Here is a 14,929-nt window from a genome sequence, read left to right on the forward strand (position 1 = left end):
ATAAGATTTTATTGTATCTTTAGAGCCTCTCAGGAAGGCCAGTCTAAAGATTTAGCTGAACAGCAGTTAATGAAGATGTGATTTGCAGAGGCATGGCCAGGGTTAAGAGAACCAACAAGAGCTGGTGAAGCACCCCGGGGACTAGCAATTAGGGAAAGCTGTTACCATCCCAGGCCTAAAATGAGTGGAGGAGGGAATACACAGACCTCCTCTCCCCACACCCTCTGATCTCTTGCTGGTGCCTCCCCATTGCTCCTGATTTTAACTTATCCCCAGAGGTCAAGGGAGCCTGTGTGATGGAACCCATAAAGGTCAGCTTCTTGGGGTGCAGAGAATGAAACTCAAAGAAAAAAAGAAGCACAATCTTTACCAAAGGCATTGGGTGATTAGATTTCTGTGTCTTTTTTTTTTTAATCCCTTCTTAGGAAAATTCAAGGTTATGTCACTGAGAACGTGCTCAGATTCCTGTGTTATGAGCATAGTGGATAGAGTCTGCAGTTGTTTTTTTTTGATTGGAGAGTAGTTGATTTACAATGTTGTGTTTGTTTCAAGTGTACAGCAAAGTGAATCAGTTATACATATACATATATCTACTCACTTAAAAAATTTTTTTGGCCACACTGTGCAGCATGGGGGATCCTTAGTTCCCTGACCAGGGCTCGAACCTGTGCCCACTGCAGTGGAAGCCCACAGTCTTAACCGCTGGACTGCCAGGGAAGTTCCTATCTTTTTTAGATTCTTTTCCCATGTAGGCCATTACAGAGTATTGAGTAGAGTTCCCTGTGCTATACAGTAGGTCCTTATTAGTTACCTATTTTATATAGTAGTGTGTATATGTCCATCCCAATCTCCCAATTCATCCCACCTCCCCCACATCCTCTGGTGACCATACGTTTGTTTTCTATATCTCTGAGTCTGCAGTTCTTTCCTAGAGAAGAGAGAAACAAATGAAATGTCAGAGGATACATATTGCAAAACTCAAGGAAGGGCCACTCTTGAGTGACAGTTCTTTGCCATCTGACACTACCTGGGGCAGAGTGAGGATGGGGAATTATTTTATTTTTATTTATTTATTTATTTTTTGCGGTATGCGGGCCTCTCACTGTTGTGGCCTCTCCCATTGCGGAGCACAGGCTGCGGAAGCGCAGGCTCAGCGGCCATGGTTCACGGGCCCAGCTGCTCTGCGGCATGTGGGATCTTCCCGGACCGGGGCACGAACCCGTGTCTCCTGCATCGGCAGGCGGACTCTCAACCACTGCGCCACCAGGGAAGCCCGAGGATGGGGAATTAAAAGCAAAGTTACAAGTACCTCTGAGAGCTGAAAATCAACACAAAATTCTGATAATGTTCTTCTAAATTCATAGTCAGCAGAAAAGTTATTTCAACTGAACAAGAATTCTGTTAGCACACAGAATTTTTAAGTTAACACACAAGCTTAAGTGTCTGAGGCCTGGAGTGTCCACAGTATTTCAGAAATGGATGTACTGAATGAAGTCAGCCCAGCTCATGACCACCAGAAAAATAGGATTCCCACTCTAACCAGAAAGTGACCTTTAAGCTGTTTTGTTGTTATTTTTCAAAATACGTTTGAAATCAAGAAACTAATTTTCTTAACACAAAAAAAGCATGTTTTTTTCACCCAGTCAAAAATAGGATTTTAAAGGAAATGGAATTCTTGACTGTTAAATACACACATGGAAAATTTGAAGTTATACTTTTGAATTTAAGAAATTAAGAGAAATGTCGGCATGTCCTTCAGGAAGTCGAGCTCTGAGAGCAAATGGAAAAACTTAAGCAGCGTTTATGATGAAGCTTTTTTCCTGAGGTATGGACCTTCCGCTAGTAGCTTCTCACCTAGGTGCCATAATGAAATTTACTGGGAAAGTCACCAACAGTAGTTTCCTGGCAGAACTGGCACAGCTGTGTGGCTGTTCCTTTCAAAATTGCTAGACTAAATGTGCATGGAGAATAATGAACCACAGGATGAGTTGAGTGTGATTTGTGGAGAAGGTGCAGTTAAGGAAGCTGTGAGCCGAGCAGAGACGAGAAATGCTCCAATTCCATGATCACCAGAGTCCTTGAGGCCCTTTCAGGAGATGCACAGGGTCAGAACCCTCTTAAGACTAAGACAGTGTTTTGGTCTGATTCTCTCACAAGTATACAACTGCGTTTTCCAGAGGCCGGGTGACATGTGGTAGCACAACAGATTGAATGCAGGAGGAGATATGAAAATCTGACTCTTCATTTAGCCAGTCATTAAAGAGATTTGCCAAAATAAAAACCAAGGTAACTCTCTTCACGAAATCACTGTTTTGGGGGAAATTTTTCTTTGTGAAAAATATGGTATTTATGTTAACGTGTAATGGATTTGTCATTTTTTAAATTATTTTTTATTTTTTTATTGAAGTATAGTTGATTAACAATGTTGTGTTAGTTTCTGGTGTACAGCAAAGTGATTCAGTTATATTGATACATATATTTATATTAATATATTCTTTTTCAGATTTTTCCTGTTAGAGGTTATTACAAGATATTGAATATAGTTTCTTGTGCTATACAGTAGGACCTTGTTATTTATTTTACGTGTAATAGCTTGTATCTGCTAATCCCAAACTCCCAATTTATACCCCGCCAACTTCTTTCCCCTTTAGTGACCACAAGTTTGTTTTCTGTGTCTGTGAATCTGTTTCTGTTTTGTAAATAAGTTCATTTGTATCATTTTTTTTAGATTTCACATGTAAGTGATATCATATTTGTCTTTCTCTGTCCGACTTCACTTGGTATGATAATCTCTAGGTTCATCCATGTTGCTGCAAATGGCATGATTTCATTCATTTTTATGGCTGAGTAGTGGGTTTATTGTTATTTTTAACTGAAAGAAATTTTTTCAAAAATTCTCCATTTTAATGTCTAATATGGTAAATAGAAGCAGGAGTTTGCTGCTAAACCCAATCTCCAGAAAAAGAGAAAAGGCTCTGATATGTAGCATTTGCCAATTTCCACGGTGTAAATATTCCCTCTGCTGCCAATTTCAAGCTTCTAATGGTTTAACAGTTGGCTTGAAAAATTCCTGAATATTGAATTCTCGAGAGCTGGTACAAGCTGACTCCAGCACACCACTGGATATAACCTGCATGAACAAAAACTCTTTGGGGTCCTCATAATTTTTAAGTGTATTAAGGTGTTCTCAATCATTTTTAAGTGTATTAAGGTCTCAAGAAAATTTGAGAACACTGGTCTTATGCAAGATTTCTCAACTTTGTCACCTTCAAGAAGACATGGAAACTGGTCATATTATAAAGCACAAAGAGGTAAACAGTTGGTTCACAGCTACGGGCCACCATATTGGGTTCTTGGCAGCCTCACAGCTAAGGGGATCATTATCTTGGAGCATCAGAAGTTGATTTCAGGCAGCAGGTCCGGTGTGGCCTGGTGAATGGAAAGTTTTGCATGAGGCCTGTTTTCCAGCCAGCTGCTTATGACCCGCCTCTGGTGGCATCTCTATTAAGAGAACAGCAAACGCCATGCTTCTTGTCATGGGAACTGCACATTGGTCTTCTGGAAACAGAAAACTAGACATCAGATTCAGCAGCATCTTGAATTCAGATAACATAGTATGTTTCTACCCAGCTGGCTCGTCATCACGTCAGGAAATGATTCGTGAACACTAGAGAGTTAGCTTTGAAAGCTGCATTTACAGTAGCCTGAAGATGTCGGGGTGGGTGGCAGAGCCAGTCAGGCTGTTTTGCTCATCTTAATAACCACAGAATTGGGCCATTTTAGTGTGCTGCTGTGCGACCCATGCTGGGGAGTGAGAACATGACTAAGGAGGGGATTGTCAATACTGAGATTCATTGAACAGCAGAACTTCAGTTGCTTTGTGTGTGTATGTGGGTTTTGTTTTGTTTCTGTTTTTTGGCTGTGCAGCATGTAGGATCTTAGTTCCCAGACCAGGGATCGAACCCGTCCCCCCTGCAGTGGAAGCACGGTATCCTAACCATTGGACCGCCAGGGAAGCCCCAAATCTTTACTTTTTTTTTTTGGTCATGCCGTGGCATGCAGGATCTTAGTTCCCCAACCAGGGACTGAACCCACACCCCCTGCAATGGAAGTGTGGAGTCTTAACCACTGGACCACCAGGGAAGTCCCTTTTCTGTGTGTTTTTGATGTTTCATTTCTTATCATGAGATACCTAGTTACTCTTGGAACTGGCCAAAACAAAGTAAAAGAAAAAAAAAATTTTTTCAGTGTTTCTCTCTCCTCCAGGAGCTGATTTTGGGGTTTAAACATAAAATGGAATGGTTAAGAAGCGTGAAATTTGAAGACCTCACATTTTAGAGAGTTTATCAATTCTGCCTCGTTAGAAGGAACTTTTAGAAACTTTAAATCAGTTCTCATCTCTGGCTGCACATAGAATCACGGGAGAGCTTCTAAACAATTCTAATGCCCAGTCCCTGCTCTCTGAATCAGAATCTTTGGGGGCTGGGCCTGGACATCCATATTGTATTCAAGCCCTTTATGAGATTCTGATGTGTACGCCAGAGTTGATACCACTGCTTTAAGAGTGCCTCTCAAATTTAACATGCATTCAGATTATCTGGGCGTCTTGATTCACTCCAGACTGATGCAGTAGGTCTAGGATGGGGCTGTGAGTCTTAACAAGTTCCCAGGCCATGTTGACATTGCCAGTCCTTGGAATACTTTAAGTAGCAGGGCCCTGAGACATGACCCTGAGGCAAAACTGGACCAGCTCAGAGGTCCAGACACTCAGAAAATTCAATTCTCATATCCTTAAAGTCACTCTCTGGGGCAATTTTTAATGTAGCAGTAGGATAAGTGCTTACTCAGAATTTACCTTAGGTGATATCTATCTTGCTGTATATTTTCTCTCCTCGTGGGCTTTTTTGTAAGAGGAAAGAGAGCTTAAAAGTTTCTAATCTCATACACAAAAGCATCTCATAAGAGGCAGGGCGTTTAGAGTGGCGACTCCCCAGTCCCCTTTGTAAAGATAGTGCCCCGCAGATAGCAGCGGAGCCTGGCTACCAGAAAGCAGATGTGCGTATGTTTCTTATCTCTGGGTCTGGCTGAGAAATGGTGACCTCAGGGACATGCTAAGCATGCTAGTCAGCATCAGGAGCTTCAATCTTGATGGTACTGGAATGAGCAGCTTTGGAAACCCTCAGGCAAATGAGTCAGCCCAAGAGTCATCCTGAGGGGAGTTGTGACTGTCACGAAAAACAAAGAAGAAAGGAGAAAACAAAGATTTAGGAAGCCAACTCTGAGAATGTAAACCTGTGGTACGTACAATAAATCTGGGGTAAATTCTCCATTATAGAAGCCCTCTTACAAGTTGATAAAAAAAAAAATACTAAATGCTGAAAGAGGAATGATAATTTGTATGGGAAAAATGTTGGGTCTCAGCAATAATCAAATAGCTACAATTTAAAACAAGATAGCACTGGCACCTATCTAATTAGCAGTGATATTTTTTTTCTATGATAGCCATAAACAGCCATAAAAAGAAGCACAGAAAGAAGGAAAATATAAATACCAGCAAGGGTAAGAGAATTCTGATGGACATGCTTTAGGAGAGCAATTTGACAAAATGTCATCACCCTTAAAATGTACACAACCTTGGACCCAGTTGTATGCTTCTGGGAAGCTATCCTTAAGAAATAATTATAAGTAACAAAAAAATAATAGGGGCTTCCCTGGTGCCGCAGTGGTTGAGAGTCCGCCTGCTGATGCAGGGGACACGGGTTCGTGCCCCAGTCTGGGAAGATCCCACATGCCGTGGAGCGGCTGGGCCCGTGAGCCATGGCCGCTGAGCCTGCGTGTCTGGAGCCTGTGCTCCACAACGGGAAAGGCCACAACAGTGAGAGGCCCGTGTACCGCAAAAAATATATATATATAGACTTCTAGTTTTTTTTTTTTTTTTTTTTTTTTTTTTGCGGTACGCGGGCCTGTCACTGTTGTGGCCTCTCCCATTGCTGAGCTCAGGCTCAGCGGCCATGGCTCACGGGCCCAGCCTCTCCGCAGCATGTGGGATCCTCCCAGGCTGGGGCACGAACCCATGTCCCCTGCATTGGCAGGCGGACTCTCAACCACTGTGCCACCAGGGAAGCCCCGTAGACTTCTAGTTTTTAATAGCATCCTTATTTGCATATCAGTTAAAGACTGGAAACCTTCTAGATGCTGAACCCTGGAGGACTGCTTTCCCAAGACTATTACACCCATTTAAAATGACATGTATTAATTGTATATAATGGCACTGAGAAGTGCTTATAATACTTAGTTTTTTAAAAATCAAGATGCAATGCTGTACATGCAGTATGAAACCAGCACTATGGGAGGAAAAAACATTCATGTGAGATCTATTAGCAAAAGCTGATGACCAGACATTTAAACTTGTGTTTGGAGAGTTGGGCTACTTTTTTCCTTTTATGGATTTCCTCTTTCCTGAGTATGTACTACTTCTCTAACAAAAAAGCAATCCACATTAAAACAAAACAAAAATCAGATAATCAAACAAACAAAAACAAACCCGATACCACATTGTTTATTCTCTTCCCAAGGTGCGAAAGTGTACAGAGCTTCCTCAACTATACTTTTCTTTCTTTCTTTTTTTTTAATCTACTATAACTTTCGAGCAAACACTCTTGACCATCTCCCAGCCACAATTAGTATTTCACACCTCAATATGTTATTCAAGCAGGAGATGAAAGTGTTAGAAAATTCTATGATTCTATGCCTACATTTGACATGTTCACAATTCTTCCATACTTATCTTGTGGAATCCTAGAATTCTCCAAAACTTGAAAACATAAAAATGTCTTTAGCCAGACTCTGAAGCCAGCAATGTCTTTATTTGTCCCCCAAAGCTACCAGAATGTTCAGTGCAGCATTTTGTTAACACACATAACCAGAGCTGGACTTTTTCCTCTGATAGACTTTATATTTACACCAAAAGGGCTGCTCATTTATTTTCCTCTGGAATTTATCTTTCCTCATCAAGTAGCAAACATTATTTGCTCCTAACAAAGCAGATAACTTTATTTTGACTTATTTTGTTGCATAATTATGTTAGTCCTCTTATTCTTAAAATGAATTTATGTATGTAACCCACATATTATTATTATTATTTGAACAATCTGATTAATTCTTCCATAAGCTCCCTTTAAACAGTTGGGACTTTATTTATTTAATTTACTTCTGCTTTCCTTGACCCAAGTTGTTGGGTCCTGAATTTCACTTATTCCTTTTTTTTTAACAGCTATTGAATTAAATGATCACCTACTTAGGGAGAATGAATCAGGCACCAACAGGCTCATTATTTTTGTACAATGAAGGCAGCATGAGAACCACACAGTAGTGAATATGCTGAGTGTTTCTCAAAATGAAGTCCACGAAAATTATTTGAACTGCTTGTAATAATACAAATTTTGGGGCCCCCTCCCACACCTACAATCAGAGTCTCTGTGATGGGACCTGGACCATTTACATTTTAAAGAAGAGGCAGGGTTGATCGTTATGCACAGCAAACTTTGAGAACCACAGAAATAGTGGTTAAAAGAAAACTGACCTAGTGTATTTTGTGGTGAGCAAGCAGGAAACCCCAGTGTTTTATTAAAATAAGCTGTTTTGCTTATTTTAACAAATAAACAGTGTAGCTGTTAAAATGCTAAAGTTTTTCAGAATTATACTGTAGCTTAGCACATCTATCTTCAGAGTTATTGGAATGTCAAGATTCTCTAGATATTTCCCCCTAGATAATTGGCTCTAAATATTTGACTGTATCCATTAAAAGATTTAGCCTTACAAATAATTTTCCATCATTAACTTTGCCTATATGTACAGAAATGGGTGCCTCTTCCTGTAGAGATACTCAATGCTCTGTGTTCATGTAGGATTTTTAGTGCATTTTTTTGAATAGGTAACACTCATGTAGTTCAAATTTCCAAAGAACAAGAGGAGGTCCAGAGAAAATACCCCTCAAACCCTTGTCGTTTCCTCAGAGGTAACCACAGTTAACAGCTTCTTAAGTGTTAAGTGTGGTGTTGGATATATTTACAAAATAATTTAGAAACCCATTCTCTTTTAGGGGGCAAAGGAGAGTATACAGGAGGCCATTTTATTTTTAAAATTTATTTATTTATTTATTTTGGCTGCGTTGGGTCTTCATTGCTGCACGCAGGCTTTCTCTAGTTGCAGCGAGCGGGGGCTACTCTTCGTTGCAGTGCGTGGGCTTCTCATTGCGGTGGCTTCTCTTGTTGCAGAGCACAGGTTCTAGGTGCACAGGCATCAGAAGTTGCAGCACATGGGCTCAGTAGTTGCGGTGCATGGGCTCTGTAGTTGTGGCTTGCAGGCTGTAGAGCACAGGCTCAGTAGTTGTGGCGCACAGGCTTAGTTGCTCCGTGGCATGTGGGATCTTCCCAGACCAGGGCTCGAACCTGTGTCCCCTGCATTGGCAGGAGGATTCTTAACCACTGTGCCACCAGGGAAGTCCCAAGAGGCCATTTTATTTTTAAATTGTATCTGTGAGTTTTAAAAACTCCTGTTGATGTAGAGATATCAGTCAGGTGCTGGTGCGTAACAAACCACACAAGACCCCAGAGGCACATAATAATAAACATATATTGCTCATGCTCTGGGGTACTCAGATAGTTCTGCTGATGTGTCTGGGCATGTCTTAGCTGATGTAGGAAGGCCTTGACTGGGTTGAGTTAATGTGCTCCACTGTCTCTCACATTCAAGCATGATGGTCCTGGCACATTCTCATGGCAATGTCGGAGGAGCAAGAGAACACAAAGAACATGTTGAGGTCTAGGATCGGAACTGGTACATCCACACAATAGTCACATCCAAAGCAAGACACAAGGCCGTCCTAGACTCAAGGGGATGGAGAAATATGCACTGCTTCTTTAGTGAGAGGAATTTCAGCATCACGTGGCAAAAGGCGTAACTATAGGAAATGATGAAGAATAGAGGCCACGATTGTAATCTGCTGCACTGAATGTCCAAAAGCTCATTATAATAATGATCCTTAAAGAAATGGCTTAGTATCCCAGTACTGTACCTTTATAACAACATAGCCATGATTTCTGAGGATTTTCAGTTGTTTAAATGTTTTTTAATGTCAACAGAAGGATTATAAAAATATCTCAAAGGCCTGGGTCCTAGACTCGGCTCCATCAGCGTGTGTCTTACCACTGTCATACATGAAATGAGGAAAAGATGAATACTGACCCTAGGGGAGTGTTTAAGGAAACATGAAATATAACGCTTCAAGTCCTACCAAGGAAGAGCAGCATTTTGACTGAAGATATGCTCTTAAATACCTGACTTCCTCCAGTAAGGGTGCTGAGGTACCAACAAGCCACTTCAGGAAAAACGTGTGATTAAGTATGGTTTTTACTCTTCTGTGTCAACACGTTTTTTGAGATTATATTTAGTGTTTCAGTACTGATTTTAGTCTTTGGATTTTTAAAATCAGAGAAATCATGCTTGCAAAGTGACCCTTAAGAAAGATTTATGAAGAAAATGTCGGGGTGATACTGGTTTCTGCTTCCCATTTTTGCTTATTTTAATAAATAAACTTTTTTTTCTTAAGATAAAACTGCCTCAGATGCTATCAGTAGCCTCACTCAGATGTAAAAAATATATATAACCTTTTAACTAGAATTTTCAAATACTTTAAATATGCATATGGAATTATTTAGACATTTAACATTTCTTGGCCTAACCACATTTAGTCCCACTGGTGACATGTAGTAACCAGAAGAATGGAGCAGTTCTCTCTGATAGGAAAAGAGAGGTAGGACTTGGTGATACTTCATGACTAGGCTATAGTTCATGGAGTCTAGCTATGCACTTAGCAGGTTGGAACCTGTTTTATAGGTGTGGAGATAAGATTTGGCCATATACTAGGACTTGATGGGACAGGTGTTTTCTTTATAAATTGTTGCCCACTGACATCACGTTGCAGTTCCCAGCACTCTCCATATTCTGAGATACATACAAACTTACACAGATAATGCTGTATACATCTTTCCTCTCCACTTTGTCCTTTCCCTTTATATTTGCCCCTGATGCGTATAGGCATAGCTTAGGATCCATCACTGGTGGCCCTCTGAACTCAGCCAGAGGATGTCAGAGAAATTTTCATATGGAAAGAAGGATGCCCTGACAAGGGTATGCAGCAGCTGAAACTCTCCTACATTTTGCTGGTGGCAAATGTATATAAAATGGCACAATCTCTTTGGGAAAAAGTTTAGCAGTTTCTTAATAAAGTTAAACACACACCTACCTTATGACCTTGCAATCCTACTCCTAGGTATTTGCTCAAGAAAAATGATAACATATTCCACACAAAGACTTAAACGAGAATGTTTATAATAGCTTCTTTCAGAGCAGCCTTAAAACTGGAAACAACCCAAAGGTCTATCAGTAGATGAATGGATAAACAAATTGTGAGGTATCCATATAATGGGATACTACTTGGCAATAAGAAGGAACAAACTAGTGATATACTCACCAACATGGATGAATCTCAAACATATTTTGCTGAATTAAAGAAGCCGAAAGAGAAGAGTATATATTGCGTGATCCTATTTTCTCTTCTAGAAAGTGAAATTAATCTATAGTGACAGAAAGCAGATCAGAGGTTGCCGGGAGTTGGAAGTGGAGGGGAGAATTGACTGTAAAGGGTCAAGAGGGGGTGATAGAAATGTTATGCATTTTTATTGTGATGGTGGTTACATGGATGGTTACATGGCTGTTACGTGGGTGTTTATTTGTCAAAACCCACTGAACTGTACATTTAATATGGGTGCCATCTATTGCACATAAAGTATACTTCAGTAAAATGGATGTTTAAAAAAAGAAAGTCCTGACATCACTAATCATTAGGAAAACTTAAATCAAAACCACAGTGAGATATCACTTTAGATATCACATTAGAATAGCTATAATCGAAGAAGAGAAAATGTTATTTAAAATATCAAAATTAAAATGCAAGGATGTAGAGAAATTGAAGTACTACTGCATTGTTGGTAGGAATATATAGTGGCCATGGAAAACAGTGTGGTGGTTCCTCAAAAAAATCAAACACAGAATTACCCTATGATCCAGCAATTCCACTCCTCAGTGAACTGTAATACCCCAGAGAATTGAAAGCAGGGACTCAGTATTTATACACCCATGTTCATGGCAGCATTATCCACAATAGCCAAAAGGTGGAAACAACAAAATGTCCACTGGTAGATGAACGGATAAACAAAATCATTCCATTGTATGAATGGCATATACATACAATGGAATATTATTCAGCCTAAAAAAGGAATGAAATTCTGATACATGTTACAACATGGATGAACCTTGAAAACATTATTCTAAGAGAAATAAGCCAGACATACAGGACAAATACCATGTGATTCCACTTATATGAGGTACCTAGAGTAGTCAAATTCATAGAGACAAAAAGTAGAGCAGTGGTTGTCTGGGGCTGGGAGAAGGAGGTATGAAGACTTATTGTTTCATGGGTATTGAGTTTCAGGTTGTTGTGGGGTTTTTTTGCGGTACGCGGGCCTCTCACTGTTATGGCCTCTCCCTTTGCCGAGCACAGGCTCCGGACGCGCAGGCTCAGCGGCCATGGCTCACAGGCCCAGCCGCTCCGCGGCATGTGGGATCTTCCCGGACCGGGGCACGAACCCGTGTCCCCTGCATCAGCAGGCGGACTCTCAACCACTGTGCCACCAGGGAAGCCCGAGTTTCAGTTTTGAAAGACGAAAAAAAAGTTGTGTGGTTGATTGGTGGTGATGGTTGCACAACAATGTGAATGTACTTATTGCCAATGAACTATACATTTAAAATGGTAAATTTTATGTTTTGTATATTTTACCTCAATAGGAAGAAAGGGAAGAAGGAGAAAAAAGATGCCCCAACGAATAGTGCCTGTCCTGGGGCAAAACTGGGCCAATGCACAGCTGACTCTCAGACCCCAGCACCTTTCCTCAAGACCATGCACTGAATTCTCAACAAACGTGTCTCATTTTGGAAACAATTTACTCTGCCAGGCAAATGAAAGGGACTTAGTGGAATGGCATCCGAAGGATGAGTTGGGGCTTTCCAGCGAGAGAAATGGAGCGAGAACAAATGCTCAGAGGTGGGATCATACCTCCTGTTCTCCGAGAACTCCAGTAGCCTGACGGTACCAGAGCAAGGGGCACACAGTGAGCAGTGAGGAGATAAAGTTGGACTATTAGGGTGGGGCCCAAGAGGGATCTTGAGACTTATACTAACAGTCGTTTGCCTTTATCTGAGGGCAGCAATGATCCTTTCGGTGACCCTGAGCAGAGTGTTGAGGTATGTGGTCTGAGTTGAGAAAGATGGCGGAGGGGAGATGGGCTGGAGAGGACACATCAGGAGCAGGGTCTGGGGGCGCCGAGTGTTAGGAGGTCCTGCTCTTCCAGAACTACCCCCAGCCAATGATACCTGAAGTTCTTGGTTTATCCCAGCCAACTGCAAACATTTTACACTGTATGCCATTTTGAGAAACATTAAGATCTCACACCCTTTGAACATCCCAGAAATTTCAATATAAATTCCCTTTGATGAAAAACAAATCAAAGCAATTCCTAATGAAGAATATCTCTTCAACTCTACCCTTTCCAGTCTCTGATAGACTGTCCTTCCTGCCTCCTTACCTCCTACTCCCTAGTCAACTGGGAATCATTATTCTACAGCAAACCTAAGAGGAAATGCCACTTAAAAGGTCACCTGGGCTATGAGGGTCACTTAGACACGTCTTGTTTGGAGTAGAGCCTCCTTGGGCTCTCAGAACTGTCACAGGCCCTGGCAAGCCCCCATGCTAGCAGTGACTTCCATTCATTCTGGATATAAGGGCTGTCAGCTTAGGGAACGTACATACCTGACCAGCTGGGTTCTATCTGCTTTGAAGCTGCTCTTGCCTCTCTCCTCTCCATTGTTTCCCTAGTGTGCTGCCCATGAGAATCACCTGGGGGGCGTGTGAAGCACGGAGAGCCCCAGGCATCACTCTGGAGATGCTGAATCAGGAATCAGAGCCAGCATCTGGAAGCTGTCTGCTTAGCCTGGGCTCCAGGTGATTCTTGGGACCAGGCACGTTTGGGAAAGGCTGTGAAGACTGCCTGTTCTGCTGGCAACTGTGGCTGCCACCCTGAGAGGAACAAGAGATTCATAGCACAGCAGATGCCCGAGCCTGTCTCCGGGATGGTAACCAGGGTATTCACTCGGCTGCGTGCCCCTGAGACGGGACAAGCGGGCCCACCCAGGCTTCCGCAGCACCGAACCAGACCCAGGCCTAAAGGGCGCTCATCCCTGGCAGCTTCCTGCTGCTGTCTTCCCCTCCCCACGCCCCCCCCCCCCACACGCCCCGGGATGGGCAGCCAGCAGCTCGGCAACAGGGGCCGTGGGGTTCTCCTCTCCATCCAGCTGACACCTGAAAGCCGGGATCCACAGAGCCAGGAGAAAATCACTCCGCACAGAGAAGGTTTGTGCAGGCTTTCTTTTAAAGGGGGTTTGAGGTTTTTTTTTTTTTTTTTTTTTTTGCGGTATGCGGGCCTCTCTCCGCCGTGGCCTCTCCCATTGCAGAGCACAGGCTCCGGACGCGCAGGCTCAGCGGCCACGGCTCACGGGCCCAGCCGCTCCGCGGCACGCGGGATCCCCCCGGACCAGGGCACGAACCCGCGTCCCCTGCATCGGCAGGCGGACTCCCAACCACTGCGCCACCAGGGAAGCCCGGGCTTGAGGTTTTTAGGGCAGTTTGCTAAGCCTTAGGAGACACCTGAATGCTGTGGACCTAAGTGTTTTTTTAAAAATATTGTTTGATTTGGGGGCTGTGAGAATTCAAGGGAAAATGCCTGGTTGTCCCTAAGTAGTCTATGAGCTGAATTGCTGGAAGAAAGAGGGAAGGAAAAAGGGAAGGGGAAGAAATATGTGTGTGTGTGTGTGTGTGTGTGTGTGTGTGTGTGTGTGTGTGTGTGTGTGTGAATGTGAACACCCAGGGAAAAGGTGGGTGGTTTTTTGATGTAGACCTCATTTTTGAGCAATGTTGGAGCAGAAGTCTTGTTTCAAATACATGAACGCTCACATAATTGAAGCTTACCTTTCTGTGTTAGTGTAGATTTTTCCGGAGGCAGATCCTGAGACAGGGTGCAAGTACAAATGGTTTATCTGGCAAGTCCAGGGAGCACCTCTAGGGAGGTGGGGAAATGATGAGGATGAGACAGCAGCCACCGAAGGGCACGCTGTGAACCTAGTTACCACAGAGGGTGCCTGGAGCTTAAACCAGTGGGGAAACTCTGAGAGACTGTGTCAGTGATCCTGCTTGAGGGGTGAGGGAGCTGATGTATTCATATACCAGCATCTGAGGGTTATTTGTTGAGCGCTACTCCAGGGTGTGTGTGGGGGGGTGTTTATTCCCTGTCACTTTTCGACTTCTGAGCAGGACCACATTCAGGCAAGTGGCCTTCCGGTTTCAGAAAAAATCCTCAGTGCAGATGTGGACAGTTGAAAGTCAGCCAGAGGAGGATAAAATGAATCAGTGAGCTTCGAGGAGTGTGAGCAGGGCACTGACAACATCAGCTGCATTGTATTAACCCCCAAACTCATTTTAGCCCTCCTGAAAATGTTTAACTGAAGTCTAGTTAATTTACAATGTTGTGTTAGTTTCAAGTGTATAGCACAGTGATTCAGTTATATATATATAACTGATTTTTTTTGACGATATTGAGAAATTTTTATCAAAGTTGTTTAAGTGTGATGGAGGTATTGTGGTTATGTTTTTTTATCTTTCAGACATATATACTGATATATTTATGGCCAAGTCTGACATTAAACAGATATGGACATGTAATTCTCTCCCAGGGAGGGGCAACACATTTTTTTTTTT

This window comes from Kogia breviceps, chromosome 4 (assembly GCF_026419965.1).
Source record: "Kogia breviceps isolate mKogBre1 chromosome 4, mKogBre1 haplotype 1, whole genome shotgun sequence".
Lineage (NCBI taxonomy): Eukaryota > Metazoa > Chordata > Mammalia > Artiodactyla > Physeteridae > Kogia > Kogia breviceps.